Source organism: Nannospalax galili, unplaced genomic scaffold (assembly GCF_000622305.1).
Source record: "Nannospalax galili isolate Female #2095 unplaced genomic scaffold, S.galili_v1.0 scaffold553, whole genome shotgun sequence".
NCBI classification, from domain to species: Eukaryota; Metazoa; Chordata; class Mammalia; order Rodentia; family Spalacidae; genus Nannospalax; species Nannospalax galili.
Window position 1 is genome coordinate 3609930 of NW_008336313.1, and position 13698 is coordinate 3623627.

General features: G+C 41.9%; 1 protein-coding gene across 1 annotated transcript in view; it reads right to left on the reverse strand.

The window, feature by feature from the left end:
• Lepr (leptin receptor) overlaps window positions 1-6636 on the reverse strand; it is a 106996-nt gene extending 100360 nt beyond the window's left edge. The window contains exon 1 of the mRNA XM_008831089.2: window positions 6054-6636. The gene's annotated coding sequence lies outside the window, so the exon portion shown is untranslated. The remainder of the gene's footprint in view (window positions 1-6053) is intronic.
• Window positions 6637-13698: the final 7062 nt, after the last annotated feature.

The window sequence follows — 13698 nt, forward strand, 5'->3', positions numbered from 1 at the left end:
CATCACATCAACCCTGTCCAGCAGGAAGTAGCAAGATGACAATGGCGCCCCCTATCCTATAACACAAAAGGCTGGAATGTTAGGGTTCCAAACAGCAGCAGCTTCCCCCCCTCCCCAACAGGGGCCTACAGACTTTGGAGCCCGAAAAAGGGAACTTAGCTGATAAGCACTTTGACCTTTGAGGTCAAGAAGAACAAACTCTGCTGAGAAGCAGCCTGCCTTTCCTCTGACCTCCAAAGATAAGATAAGCAGATTTCCTCTTATCTTAAGAGGGAAAAAGTAAACACTTCCAGATCCTAATCCTACCTGCTTTTCCTGCTTCCCCTCCCTGATTTCTCCCCCAAACATTCCCCCCTTCCACATCCTAAAGCCCCCATATATAAAGTCCCAGCTCACAGCCCGTGGGCTGACATCTTTCCCTGACATCTTTCCCTTCCCTGGCTATCTTTCCCTCCCCTGCCCTTCCCTAACATCTTTCCCTTCCCTGCCCTTCCTTGACATCTTTCCCTTCCCTGAGGGAAAGGTGCCCCGTGTGAAATAAATCTGTATCCTGCTGAGAATTCTATCTGTGCCTCGGTGCCTCCTCCATCCATCCGCTCGTGCTCTCCACCACACGCTCTCTCTCCAACATTTTTACCTATCAACAACTACCTTTTATCTCCAACAAACATGCCCCATAGTAAAGACACCCCCCAGAGTTGGAGTCAAAGGATAGAAGTCAAACTATCAAGTAAAAGGAAGCCCAAAAGAAGCTGGGACATATTCTGATAGCTGATAAAGTGAACTTCAAACTAAAATTGGTCAGAAGAAGCAAGTCCTCTCTGTACTAGGAAGGGGAACAATATATCAAGAAGATAGAATGATCATAAACACATGTGTTCTGAATGTCAAGTACTAATTTGATGAAACAAACACTAATGGATACAAATAGTCTTATAGTATTAATATAATAATAGTGATTTCAATATTCCACTCTCATCCCTATAACCATCATCAATACTAATATCATAGCAGTAATGACTTCAATAGTCCACTCTGATCCTCATGATCATCATCATCGCTTTTCTTATTTTGGCAGTACTGAGGATTGAATCGAGGGCATCACATATGTGAAGATGTTCTTCTACTCAGCTACATGAACAAAGGCCTCAACCAGTCCATTCTCTTTTTTATCATTCTGTTTTATCTTTAATTGTGTGTGTGTGTGTGTGTGTGTGTAGGTAGGTAGGTAGGTAAGTAGGTAGGTAGGTAGGTAGGTATGTGCGTGTGAGTGCAGATGCCTGAGAAGGCCAGATGAGGATGCTGAGTCCCCTGGAGTTGAAACTACAGGCAGTGTCAGCTCATGAGTGCTGGGAACCAAACTCTGGTCCTCTGCAAGAGCAGTGCATGCGCTTAACCACTAAGTCAGCCCTCCAGTCCCACTCTCATCTTTAGATAAGTTATCCAAGCTAAAAATCAACAAAGAAACTTCAGAGATAGACTGCCACAGACCAAAGAGACTTAACAGAAATCTACAGAATATTCCTTACAAGGGAAATAGAATATACATTCTTCTCAGCAGGCGTGGAACCTTCTCTAAAATAAGCCATATTCTAGGTCACAAAGCAAATCTTAAACAGAAAAGAACCAAATAATTCCTTGTATCTTATCAGATCGTAATGGAATAAAACTAGAAACCAATAACCAAAGAAGCTACAAAAACTACACAAATGTTTGGAAATGGAAAAAAAATAAAATAAAAGACTCAAATGACCAATGGGTCACCAGAAAAAAAAAATCAGAGAAGAAATTTTGAAATCACTAAAAGAAAATGAGAATGAAAACGCAACTTACCAGAACCTCTGGGTCACAGCTAAGGTTCTAGGAGAGAAGTGTATAACTATGCAGGCTTAAATGTAAGAAATCAGGGCTGGGGAGATAGCTCAGCAGTTAGGAGCACTGGCTGCTCTTGCAGAGGACCTGGGTTCATTTCCTAGCACCCGCGTGGTGGCTAACAACTGTCCATAACTCCAATTCCAAGAGACCTGATGGCCTCTTCTGACCTCCACGGGCATTGCACAACATGGGTGCACTTACATGCAGGCAATATATTCATACACATAAAATAAAATGAAAACAATAGCTAAAATGTTCTCTAAAACATTTTAAAAACCACAGAGACCTCAAATAACATAATGGTGTATTTCAAGGCCAACAAGAGCAAGACAAACCCAAAAGCAGTAAATAGCAAAAAATAATAAAGATCAGGACAGAAACAAATTAGACAAAGCTTAAAAGTAATCTGTCAAATCAATTGGTCAATCAAAAATTGTTTGCAAAAATAAATAATACAACCCACATATCTAATCTAAGCAAAAGAAAGAGGGATGACCTAAATTAAGAGAATTAAAGGTTATCGTGGGATGTCAAAACAGATTGCAATGAAATCCAGAGGATCATTAGGAAATACTTTGAAAACATCTTTAAAAACCTGAACAATTCAGAAGAAGTGGATATATTTCTAGACATATAATCTACTGAAATTAAATCCAGTAAACAATTTTCACAGATCCATAAAAAGAAAGATAATTAAAGCAGTAATAAAAAAAAAAAGTCTCCCACCAAAGAAAAGCCCAGGAGTTAGGGATTTGGCTCATTGGATAAAGTGCTTGCCACACAAGCGTGAGGGCATGAGTTTGAATCCCCAGAAACGTAAAACTGGATGTGGTAACATGAGTCTGAAGCCTCAGTGTTCCTCCTGTGAAATGAGAGGCAGAGACAGGAGGGTCTCAGAAAGCCCTCGGGCCTACTAGCCTAGAACACAGCGATGAACAACAAAAGAGCAATCCTGTCTCAAACCGATGGAAGGTGAGTGCCAACACCAAAGGCTGTTCTCTGACCTCCACACAAATGCCATGGCATATGTGGACCTGAATTTACACACATGAATGTGTGCACACACACAAAGATTTAAACTTTTTAATTAATTTTTTTAAAGTGGGACTTGAGCCAGGCGTGGTGGCGCATGCCTTTAATCCCAGCACTCAGGAGGCAGAGGCAGGCAGATCTCTGTGAGTCTGGCTACAGGGAGACCCTGTCTCAAAAATACCAAAAAAACAGTGGGACTTGAGAGATGTCTCAGCAGTTAAGAGCACTTAGTAGCTCTTCCAGAAGAGCCATGTTTAGATGTCATCATCCACTCAGGTACCTCACAACAACTTGGAACTCCAACTTCAGGGGATTCAATGGCCTCTTCTGGCCTCCATAGGCATTCACACACAACTGGCACACACACACACACACACACACACACACACACACACAAATAATAATAATAATAAATCTTAAAAGAAAGAAAGCCCAGCATCAGATGGATTTACTCCCAAATTCCACCATACTTTAAAGAAAAGTTAATACCTAAAAGAGTTCTACAAAATAGAAAATGAAAAACATGATAAAACTCATTCTAAGAAGTCAGAATTACCTTGATACCAAAACTGGATGAGGATATACCACAGAAAAAAAAGATAAAAACAATTTCCCTGATGAACATAAACATCAAAATTCTCAATGAAATGCTTACAAACTAATTCAAAAACATATTAAGATCACACTCCACAATCAAGTTAGTTTCAACTCAGTGATACGAGAAGGTGGTTCAACATATGTAAATCAGTAAGTACAATTCAACACATACATATACTTAAGACATAAACCACATGGTTATCTCAAATAAATGCAAGAAAGGTCTTTGATAACATTCACTTGAAAAGCCTGAGGATGTAGCTTACTTGGAAGACTGCCAGCCTAGGGTGCATGAAACCCTGGGTTCAATTCCCAGCACCCCATAAACTAGGTGTGGTGATCCACAACTGTAATCCCAGCCCTCAGGTGCAGAGGCAGGGGGACCAGAAGTTCAAGGTCATCCTCTGCTGCATAGTGAGTTTAAGGACAGATTACATGAGACCCTGTTTTTTTGTTTGTTTGTTTTGTTTTGTTTTGTTTTTTTAAAGTACTTGACAGGGAATATTCTAAACTATAGGCAGATCAAATTTAAATTAAAATCCCAAAAGACTATGTGTACTAAGCCTGGCCAGTAGGTGAACATTTGTACTTTTCTAATCTAATTAAAATTGGAATTTGTAAATCACATAAAATCTTGAGACTTAGAACTAACCATAAGCCTTTTCTTCATTTCTAACTCCACAGGACATATTTTTTAGTAGGAGTGTTTGCCTCTAAGGATTAAAAAAAAAAAATGCAGTGTAGTATCTGCCAAAAGAATTCTTTCTTTTTTCTGGATATGTTTAGGCCTTATTTCCAAGACCTCCCAACGACAGAGCACTTCCAAAACACATACCATTTGGTCCTATAATAGTGATCTAAGTGTGGAGCAATGACTGTTTTTTCCTCGATAAATTCATGGGAGAGTAAAACCTCACATTGCAAAAGAGAGAGGGAGCCTCTGCCAAGCACGACAGCACCCCAGAGCCATGCCAAGCACGACAGCACCCCAGAGCCATGAATGAGCTGGCCGTACACAGCAGATGTGTGAACTGTTGTAGTTGTTTTCCAAGCAATGAGCAGCAGGGTATCTGAGTTCTATGACTTCCTGACCAATCAATACAGAATTTACTTAACTCTCTGACCCTATTTCAAAGATGACCATCTACTTCAGGGAAGAACTGTGAGGAACACCAGTGCCTTAATGGTTGATGCTATTTCCAGTCCGAAGGCCAAAAAAGAGCTGAAAATAAGTTAAAATGTGTTCATAAAGGGTGCTTCAAATCCATTCTACTCTCTCAAATTGAACACAAAGCATGTGTGAATGGAAAAAAAAATACTGTAGTTCAGAGCGTAGCTAGCAAAAGGAGCTAGAAATGCTTCTAAGCCTATCCTAACTAGCAGTGTCTAAATTGCAAATAATTTTCAAAACACTACCAGGAAAATACTGTAAGTAGAGACAAAAGCTATTCTGTCATTCTGAGCCTGCTTAATGAGTCAAGGTATTTTGGGTTTTTTTATGAGAAATAAAGCAAAAAGTAAAGTACAGTGACACTATAGAATCTCTCTCTCTCTCTCTCTCTCTCTCTCTCTCTGTGTGTGTGTGTGTGTGTGTGTGTGTGTGTGTGTGTGTGTGCGTGCGTACACACACACACTCCTATTTTCTGGTTGATCTGTTTAGCTAACCTCTGCTAGTTTCTGGGATTCATTCCAATACAATGAAATATATCACTAAAATTATCTCTATTAAGGAGAGGCACTTCAGAGAAAAAAAGCTCTGGAGTGGTCTGAAACCATTTTTTTTAACATTCTGCACACAACTTTATGTAAAAATCAAGGAGCACTACCCAGGAACTGATGGGAAAGGTACAATTTTTGGTTTTCTCCGAAACAATTTTTTTCTTCTGAATATGAAACACTAAAACAAAACAAGTCTTGTGTTAAGGTCACAAGTTTTTTGGTTTTTCTCCTTCCTTTCTTCTTTACAGTGCTGCAGATACTGGCTTAACGGTAAACAGGATTCCTTAAATTAGTGGCAGATTATCTATTCCTATATAAACTATATATTTCTGAGCTCTTTACAAATACTTTCTCTACAACTTTCTTTACAAATATTTTCTCTACAATTATTAACAAAGATCCTGACAGCATAAATTATTAGTGCACATAATAAAACCAAATGCCAAGATCAATGCAGAGTCTTTTGGTTTCATGAAATTAGTAATATTTACAACAGGTTACAGAATTGTACATTTTTAGTCTGGAGTACATTTGAGGTACGATTAAAAAGGCCTGAGAAATTATCCTAATCCAACATCCAAATTTGATAGACAAGAAACTGATGCCCATGAAGGCTAAGTTAACCACACAGCACAGATAATCAATAGGAAGTCACACCAGAAGTCAGATGTTTGGATTCCAGATCCCGAGCCTCTCCAGAGCATTAGTTTCAATATTTTAGTATTCAGGGACCCCCTTCAGGCACCCTCTCAGTGAAAAGAACTCCCTCTTGGCGACTAGAATCTACAACTGGCACCCAGGATAACAAGTCTCTCATGGCGGCAACATACCTGCTTCACACGATTCCTCTGCGGATCTCTTTTTTTTCTCACCGCTGCAATTCCCTTTTAATAAGTGCTTCCGCTGGGGTTCGGCTTGGGGTTTTGGTTGGCTGGCTGGCTGGCTGGCTTTTCTATTTGTTTTGTTTTTAATTTACTCCCGGGAAGGGGGAGAGGGTGGGAAACTTGGGGCTTAGCCCGTCCTACAACACATTTTTTTTGCCTTGTGTCATTCAAACCAACCCACCCCTTCCTTGGGGCCCCAGGACCTGAGGGTTGGATATCGCAGGCAGTTTCCAAAGCGGCAGAGGCCTGGAGAAGTTGCCGGAGGTCCCCCGCAGGTGCGCGCCCAGCTTGGTGGCTCGGGTCCCCAAAACCTCCCGCGTCTCACCGCGCTGCCCTCCGGCAGAAGGGATTCGCGGCGTGGAAGTGGGTCCCACCTCGGTCCCTGGGTGTCCCGGCGAGGTTGATGCCTGGGTACCGCGCCGCCGGCTGGAGGGGTGCTGGCCACTAGGGAGGGCGACAGCACGGGGCGCTGGACGCACAGGTGACCGCGCGATGGGGACGCTGAGCGCGCGCCCGCGACCGGGCGGGAGCTCCGGGAACCCTGCGCACAGCACCCGCGGTGAGCCCAGTGCCTCTCACTCAAGTCCTTCCAAGCCTCTGCCGCAGAAGATATGGGAAAGGCTGCACTGAAGATCGTAATGTTTGGAAGGACTGGGCCAGTGAACCCAAAGAGTAGTGAGCCCCCTGCAACCCAAAGTGTTTCAACGTCCCTGTCATGCTGCTCCTGGAGGCAAGGACATTTCAGTGGGCAGCTGAATCACTTCTCTTTCCATCCTGAACCCAATGGCATTTGATGTAACAAGTTTTTTAAAGAGAAGAAAAACAAATAAAAATAACTGTCCTTATACAATCCGATTTCAACCTTCAGTAAATAGACATTTTTCTGCTCTCTGTTCAAAATGTGTGTTTATCTGTTTATTTACTTGCTGTATGTTTATTGAGGGCATGTTACCCTTATGCTTCTTGAACTTGAAGGTAACAAGACAGGTTGATACATAAGCATTCATAAAACTCCCAGTTGTACCATTGATCTGAAGGAAACAACAGAGTGAGGAAGAAAGAGTAAAAGTGAGCAGAGGCGCTGTAGATTGGGTAAATCCATAGACTTAAAGATCCCTCAAAGTTTGATTTAATCAACATTCTCCTAGGAAGGCCACCAAGGGGGGATAGGGGAAATACCACAGTTGCCTGATGGGGCCCAGCCTTGGTAGGGCTGAGCGCAAGGGCCCTGGATCCCTGAAGCAGCAGTTATAGAAACTGTCCACCGGTCAGACTCTGTAAATGGGAATTTTCCTCAATAGGAATATCAGACCAGGGTCAATGTCACTTTTCTGTAGAGTGCAGAGACCTCAGGACCATGTGTTGAAGCCACTTTGTTCAAAAATGTTGTATCAGGCCATTAAATGGACTCCCTGAGCACCTGTGATAGGCAAAATTAACCTAGAAATGTTAAGCTCTGGGTTTTTACCAAACTTCAAATAAATAGACAAACATCTCCATTGGGTAGAGGCAAAAATGGAAATGGAGGTATTGTTTTCACCAAATTATTAGACATAAAACAGCACACACACACACACACACACACACACACAAAATCCTTAAGCAATTAAATAATCTAACATATTCATTTCCTGTAGCTGCTATAACAAATTACTACAAACATAATACTTAAAAGAGCAGACATTTATTCTCCGTGTTCAGGAGACCAGAATCCAAAGCTGTGGGGTCAGTAGGTCTGCAGTCTCTCCCAAGACTCCAGGGAAACTCCAGCCCTGCCTCTTCCAGCCTCAGACTTGAGGCATTCCTTGGCTGCTGGCACACAGCTCCTGTGTCTGCCTTTGTTCTTATGCAGCCTTCCGGTCACCTGTGTTGTCTTCTGTTCTCTTTATTGTAAGGATGCTTGTCATTGGATTGAGGAACCATCCCTATAATGAAGGGTGATTTCCTCTCAAATCTTTACTTATACCTGCCCACTTTTTCCCCCCAAATAAAGTCACAGTCACAGATTCCAGGAATTAGGATATGGACTTTTTTTTAGGGGAAAGCCACTACTTAACCCATCACATTCGTAAACTAATAGAGAACAAATCACTGTCCACTGTGGTATCAGGTATTGTCCCAGCTATCCAAAAATGCATTGACTTAAGTGTGATTAATTATTTCGATGTGAAAAACTAAATATAAATACTATTAAACCTGAGCATTAAGATTCCAGTTCAACCTAATCAGAATGACTATCATTAAGAAAACAAATGACAACAGATGCTAGCAAAGGTCTGAGGAAAGGGGAACCCATGGTCACTGCTAGTGGGAATGAAACTGGGGCAGCTACTATGGAAATCAGTATGGAGTTTTATCAAACTGAAAATAGATCTACCGTATGATCCAGCCATAGCATTCAGATATATACCCAAAGGACGCTAAGTCAACACACCAGAGAGACCCTTGTACACCCATGTTTATAGTTTCACTACTCACAATAGTAAAGGAATGGAACTAACCTAAATGTCCATCAACAGATGAAAGGGCATGGGGAGGGGGGTGGCTCAGTCAGTAAATGGCTTGCCTTATAAGCACAAGAACCTGAGTTTGATCCCCAGAATCCATGTAAAGAGAACAAGCATAGTGGTAGAAACTTGTAGTCTCGGCATTGGGGAGGTAGAGACAGGAACATCTCTGGGGCTTGTTGACCAGCCAGTCTACCATAATTGGTGATCTCTAGGCCAATGAAAGACTCTGTCTCAAAGAAGATGGGAAGTGTTCCTAAAGATGACACTAAGGTTGTCCTCTGGCTTCCACATGCATACACATGCACCCATACACACACAAGTATGCACACACACATACACACATTTTTTAAAAAACAGATGAATGAATAAAGAAAACATAATATATATAATATATAAAACATTATATATATGTACATATATATACAGAGAGAGAGAGAGAGGATGGAACTTTATTCAGCTGTAAAGAAAAAGAAAAATGAGTACAGGAAAATGGATACAGGTGGAGACTACTAAATTAAGCAAAATAACCCAATTCATAAAACCACATACTGCATGTTTTTTTTCTCATTTGCAGACTCCAAATTTAAATTGGGGGAGGGGGCATTGTATTAATTACCTTCTTGTTGCTGTGATAAAATGCCATGGCCAAAGGAACTTATAAGAAGAAGAGTTTATTTGAGCTTATGGTTCCAGTGGAATCAGAGTCCACTGTGACAGGAGGTGGCCAGAATAGAAAGTTCACATTTTCAAGCAGGCACAGGAAGCAGATAGCTACTGGCATAAGAACTCTCTAAGCCCACCCCCAATGACATGCTTCCTCCAGCAACGCCAGGCCTTCTAAGACCTCCCAAAACAGCCCCACCAACTGAGGACAAGATGTCCAAATACTGGAGCTTCTGGGGGACATTCTCATTCAAACCACTACAGCCCTGAACGCAGAAAGGGGATAAAGATGGAGGGGGAGGAAGGAAAAGAGAGAGTACTAGAACTTATGTGGGGCTGGAGAGGGGGCTCAGCAATGAAAAGCACTGGCTGCTCTTGCAGAAAACCTGTTTGGTTCCCAGGACCTGCATGGTGGCTAAAACCATCTGTAACTCCAGTTCCAGGGGATCTGATGCCCAATTCAAGCCTCCACAGACATTGCTTGCATGTGTGCACTTTCATACGTGCAGGCAAAACACCCATACACATGAAACAAGAATTAATAGATAAATAAACTTTAAGAATACATGGGACGGGAAAGCAAGAATGGTGACTACTGGGCTGAGAGTTAAGTAGCCGGAAATGGAAGCAGGGCAAGGGAAGCAGAAGATGAATGAAAACAAAGTGAAATGACAAACACATATGAAAATGCCATGATGAAAGCCGTTCTTCATATGAGGACTTAAAACAAAAACAAACCCTGGACATTATACAGAGCTCGAATTCTCCATTCCTGTTTGAGCCCCAAGCATTGCTCAAAGGTCAACTATGGCCCATCACAAGCTATCATTGTTAAGGACATAGATCCTACCTAGAATTGCCCATTCTTCTGCACTGTGAGAAAGCCCTGAGCATCCATCTGTGGCGCACCAGGCTCTGAGTTGGCAGCTCTGTACAGAGTTCATATTCTAAGCAGCACAACACTGTTAAGTCTCAATTCCACTGGCACAATGCTTGGTGCTTATCTCAGGCCTAGTGAAGAGTTGTATAAGAACAAATGAATAAAATTAAATCCCTAACAATCTGCTGAACATTATTACCGCACTGAAAAAGTCTCTATAATAAGACAGAATTTACCAGGACAAAACAGATTAGCACTGTGACTCACTCAGTATTTTTTGAGGGAAGGAAAAATTCCTAAAAAGAAACCTTTAATGTGGAAAGAAAAAAAAAAAGAAATTAATGTGCTTTCCTATCTTCTGTTTTGAAAAAGAAATCAATAGAATGCTCATTTACAAAGACGTGGACACCACCCCCCAGAACAATCAATCACCACTGAATTTAGTTACCTGAGGTGGATAAAATATTTTATTCAAGGATTTCATTTGTTAGCTTCAAGGCATAAACATTGCTTGTTTAATAGGTTGATAATACTGATGCAGCCCTTCCTGCACACACACGTGTGCACACACACACGCACACACTCACACACACACACACTCACATACACACATACACACACTCACGCACATACATGCTCACACACACACTACACACACTCACACACACACACAAACATACACACTCACACACACACACACGTACATACACTCACACACACAGACTCACACACACACACATATTCACACACACTCACACACATATATACACACACATACTCACACACATACTCACACACACACACACACACACACACTCAACATACACACGCCCTGTGACTTCAGTGACTCAACTCTCCTTTGGATTACCTCTTTCCTCTTTGATTTTCCTTCTTACTCCTCCACTCTTACAATCTCAACACTCAGCTAATAGGGATATAACTGCCACACTGAGTCCCATTCAGTGACTTAGGCAGGTTCCAGACTCATTCACAAACCAGTATGCCCTTAGTGAGTTGGATTGTGACAAAAACCAATGCTCCAGGAATGAGTTACCTGTCTACTCCTGGAAAACAGGCCACCAGAAGTGGGCTGGTGTTACCCCACCTAAATAACTGAAGGTGGGGAAAAAAGCAATATCCGGAATGCTGAAGGCAAGTGGGCCAAACAGGCACCTATATCTACTGCAACAGGTATTCAGAAAGGTTTTGTTGAATAGCTTCTAGTTTTAAACAGGACCCAATCTCTCCATTAGCACCCTAAATGTTTTTTGGAAAGTTTTTCAAAGTCATAATTATAACTATTGATAAATGCTTAATTATCACACAAATCTTATTTATTTGGGGGGGGTGGGCGGATGAGAGAGTTTATTTTGGCCTACAGTCCCAGAGGCATAAGAGTCCATCCTGGCGGAGAGGCCTGGTGGGAAGCAGGAGATGTGGTGGCAAGAGCCAAACGCTGCAAACTCCCATTACCAGCTGTAAACCTGAAGCACAGGGTGAAAACTGAAAGTGGGGCCCAGCTACAAGCTCTCAAAGCCTGTCCCAGTGACACTCTTCCTCCAGCAAGTCTATACCGTGTAAAGGTTCCAGTTCTCATTCAAACCACCACAGACACCTAAAAACCCAAAGCTAGTATCCACATATGACAGAGAACATGTAGTATTTGTCAGTCTGGGCCTGGGTTACCTTACTCAGAATTATTATTTATAGTTACATCTATTTCTTTGTGAATGTCATAATGAAATCTTAAAGTAGTTTTAGTTTGCATTTCCCTAATGACTAGGAAAATTGAATAATTTTTATTGAATTCGTGAAATTTTCATACAATGAAATTTGATAGTATCTAGATCCCTTCCCCTATCCATACCTTCCCCCATGCCCCCCATCCAATTTAATGTACTCTCATATATAATATGGCCTATACAGTCTGATTTATGTCCCTAATTGTCCTTCAGTCTGGGTCCATCTGCTGGGCTCAGTAAGAATCCCAACCCTGTAAGACACTGTTTTTCCCCTCCCCAGTAGCCATCAATTGCCAAAAGTTCCTCAGGAAGGGTTGGGATTTGTTACTTCCCCACGTCTAGGCTGGGATTTTGCTGATTTGAGCTTGCATAGGACTTGTGCATGCTGTCACCATTGCTATGAATGACTGACCAGCTGTCTGGAAGATTCTGTTTCCTTGTGGTCATACACCCCTCTAGCTCCTACAATCTTTCCACTGCCTCCTCCTCCACAATGGCCTCTTAGCCTCGAGAGGCGGAGATTGGAAATAAGTGTCCTATTCAGGGATAAGCACTCTGAAGCCTCTCGTTCTGTATGCATTGACCAAATGTGGGTTTCTGTGTTAATCACCATCTGCTGTGTAAGGAAATTTCTTTGGTGAGAGCTGAGAAATGTGTTCATCCTATGTGTAGAGGTTGCATTGAAGTTATGTCGCTTAGGGGTGTCTCACAGACACTTATTCTCTGTGTTTGACCAGTTCTGAGATTCTATAATAGTCTCTGTCCCCACTAGTCAGACATCTGGTTGCCTCAGTGGGCCGGGGTGGGGCCAAGGTCCCAAGGAGAACTGATGGGAATGGGACGGTCTGGTTCTTACTAGCTAGCAGAGAAACTTTCTTATTTAAATTTTTATTTATTTATCTTTATTTTATGTGTATGAGTATTTTGCCTGCATGTACATAGGTACACCACGTGCATACAGTGCCTGCAGAGGCCAAAAGAGGACGTTGGATCCTCTGGAACAGGGAGTTAAGGATGGGTATTAGCTGCCAGGTGAGTGCTGGGAACCAAACCTGGGTCCTCTGCAACAGCAGCCAGTGCTCTTAACCACTGAGTGTCTCTCCAGCTCCAAACACACAAGCCTTAAGAATTTATATTGGAGGTAAAATAGTCAAGCATGCTGGCTGGCTCCGGATGTGATTGCTTGCATTTATTATGGATATGTGTTGTAAGCGCTTCAATAAATCCCTTACTCTGTATTTTCTTATTTTGGAAACTAGAGGTGACATTTAATTATGTGTAAATTATCACGAGAAGTAATACATTACTGGTACTGTAGAACGCTTGTTACCTAGTAGTCTAATATCTTTACTTACTGCTTTCTCATGAAGATGGCATTCCTAGAAAACTTCTCCTGTAAATATATTTGGCCTTTTTTCCCCTTATAAGAGTATTCCCTTACCTTATATAACTTTCACCTTATGCAAATAAATGAAATATTGAAATCTCCTTGAATTCCTTCTTTCCAAACTGTTAGGGTTCCAAACAGCAGCAGCTTCCCCCGTCCCCAACAGGGACCTACAGACTTTGGAGCCTGAAAAAGGGAACTTAGCTGATAAGCACCTTGACCTTTGAAGTCAAGGGAAACAAACTCTGCTGAGAAGCAGCCTGCCTTTCCTCTGACCTCCAAAGATAGGATAAGCAGATTCTACCTGATAACCAGAGATTTTAGAAGCTGTTTTTCTCTTATCTTAAAAGAGAAAAAGTAAACTCTGCTGAGAAGCAGCCTGCCTTTCCTCTGACCTCCAAAGATAGGA